This window comes from Neomonachus schauinslandi, chromosome 1 (genome assembly GCF_002201575.2).
Source record: "Neomonachus schauinslandi chromosome 1, ASM220157v2, whole genome shotgun sequence".
Classification (NCBI taxonomy): domain Eukaryota; kingdom Metazoa; phylum Chordata; class Mammalia; order Carnivora; family Phocidae; genus Neomonachus; species Neomonachus schauinslandi.
This window is the reverse complement of record NC_058403.1, coordinates 19579384-19582249: the sequence shown is the minus strand read 5'-3', so window position 1 is coordinate 19582249 and position 2866 is coordinate 19579384. Positions and strand designations below refer to the sequence as shown.

Here is a 2866-nt window from a genome sequence, read left to right as displayed (position 1 = left end):
AGAAAGAAAGAAAGAAAGAAAGAAAGAAAGAAAGAAAGAAAGAAAGAGGAAGGGAGGGAGGAAGGGAAGGAGGAAAGAAGGAAGGAAGGAAGCCAGGGAGGAAGGGAGGAAGGAAGGAAGGAAGGAGGAAGGAAGGGAGGGAGGAAAGAAGGAAGGGAGGAAGGAGCCAAGCTACAACTAAGATCTTATTAAGAAGTGACCTTATTAATCCTTTATTTTTAGCCTTTATGGAAAGAAAGCTAAACATCTACTAAGATCAAGGATTATATGAAGAATGCTCTCATATTTGGCCCTTGAAGCATATTTTGGAGATATCAGCAAGAAAACAGAAAAAACATTATCTCTTTACCTATCTGGAAGCTGCTGAGTTAAACATGACATGCGTTGTCTGTTCTGTTCTATGAACTTAGCAGGGCACTCAAGATCTTCAGGAAACCATCAAGATTCTTTAGAAATTTGGGGAGAGTAGAGACTAGTGTCCGCTTTTCACATTCTTCTCCAAAGAACTCACAGCAAAGGACTCAAATGTTGAGTCTATTCCCTGATGGAGATGTGTGACAGCTTGGATAACACACAACCACCTGAGTGAAAGGATATTTTCCTTTCTTCTACTGCACCATCTCTCTCAGACCCTGGGCTGTCCACAGGCAGCCATTTAGGAAGGAGAGGGAGTAGAGCAAATGTGAGCAGTGACCATACCTCCTTGAAACCTTATCCTCCAAGTCATGTGCCAGGCCTGACCTGCAGAATGGGGGAAACTTACAACTGAATATGAGCTTAAAGTTCTGATGTAAACTGGATTGATCTTTCAAATACCTGAACATAAAACTGATCTTAATAAGCAAAAAACTGGATATGGGGGAAGGGAGAAAACAAGAAAAAGATTAATCAGATATCTGCAATTTTCTAATTTCAATTAGAAATCCAAAATTTACTGAGAGAATTTATACAAGAAAAAAATAAAATGGTACTAATGATTTTCGTGCCTCTAAAACATAGGTTATGAATTAACTTTAACATGTGCTGAAATGTAATAGTTGACAAAAATTTATGGTCTTAATCAACACTGGGACTCAAATTGTACTTTAGTTTGGGAATATTAATAATTTTTTAAAAAGGTATCCTCTTTAATCCAAGGGGAGTTACCAAAGATAAAATAGAGGAAAGCAAATGTACTTCACTCTTGGCCATCAGAACTATTGCCTTACCCAGATTCCCCATAGTCATAGTGCTTTTTGCCTTAAAATATTCCATCATAGTAATAGACACTCTATTCAACAAGCAGAAATTTAAATAGTCATATAAAGTAACTAAATAGTAATAAATTAAATTACATTTAAATTGGTTTTTTAACCTTACAACCCACTTGACAAAATAAGACCCCATGGACTTTACCTATCTCCACCAGTTAAAATAGTTAATACAAATCAATATAAATTAAAACAAGACCTCCAAGGATTCAACCCAATTATACAAGGTCTATTTAGATAAGGGGTGATTAACCCATTGTTTCTTTACTTAGCCTAATTTCTCCTGTTCTTAAACCTGGAAAGAATAAATGGTGCTTCATGAGAGATTGGCCCTCATACTCAATATTATTGAAATTAAAGACTCCATTCAATAATCAACTGGTAAATAATTTGCAGTCAAGGATTTGGTTAATATATTCTGTTCAGGGCCTATTATGATAGACTTTCAACTACAGTTTGCTTTCATCTTCAAAAAGATACAATATACTTTATCTGACAACTTACGGGATATAACAGCCTTTCCATCACACACAATATTTGCATACAAGATCTTAACCATATCTAGCTTTCTCTAGGAACACAAATATATCATCACAGCAATGACATCTTTCTATAAGTAGGTTTATTTGACATACAGATCAAGGACATGCAAATACTCACAAAGGAGCTCTAGAAAAGAATGAACCATTGCCCCAGATAAAGACCACTGCTTCAGTAAAATTTCTGTATGTTATTTGGTCAGTTAAAGGCACTTAACCCCTGACCATTGTCAAGAAACAGCTATTGAACATTTCAGCATCCGTAATATTAACATGAACATTAATATTAATATTTTAAGCCTTTGGGGGTTCTGAAAGAAACATATTTCCAGTTTAAATATTTTCCTAAGCCTAGAAATGCTGTTATTCATAAATTGACCCAATTTGAATGCCCTCCTTTCCATTAAAATAGTCTAGAGTCTGTCCAAATTTTAATACAACATACACTCCAATTAGTGTCTCCAAGAAACTCTTTTACTTGGCATGGTATAGGAACCTCTTTTCATGCCACCTAGATTCTTTGGACCACCTATGGTAGCTATAAATTTCCCATAATCTTCTGATGCAAGCACCTGCCATTCTTGGCTGCATGTTACCTGACATGAGAGAAGTAATTGCTAGATACATACATGGATCTTATTGAAATTGATACTTTCACAGGCACTGAACCTGGGACCTTTATATCCTGCTGCCCGTTGTGAATTAGGTTAGGAAGAAGCATTCCATAAGGTATGGCCACTTGGTAAATGAAAATAGTACCAATATGAAAGTCCTGATCCTGGACCTCCTGGCATATCTCAAATGCAGGAGGAGGTGGCCTCCTCATCCTCAGTCCCTTGCCAGTTGTCATGAGGCTGAATGAAGTCATCTCTCTACCAAATCCCTTAGCTACATGAGAGTCCATTGGTATCAACTGACCACATATCAAAGAAAATTCATACACTTTATGAATGGCAGCACCACTATTACAAGTTCTAGAACCCACAGGGGAGTTTTTGTCTTCTGCTCCTTAACCATGGCATTTCTCATCAAGGACAAGAATTATGAGTCAACACAATTAGCCAAAATTTGGGTAAC

The 2866-nt window shown here is 36.7% G+C and overlaps 1 pseudogene; it reads right to left on the bottom strand.

Moving 5' to 3' along the window:
- The window catches only part of LOC110571162, a 10347-nt pseudogene extending 7732 nt beyond the window's left edge, over nucleotides 1–2615 (bottom strand).
- Nucleotides 2616–2866: the final 251 nt, after the last annotated feature.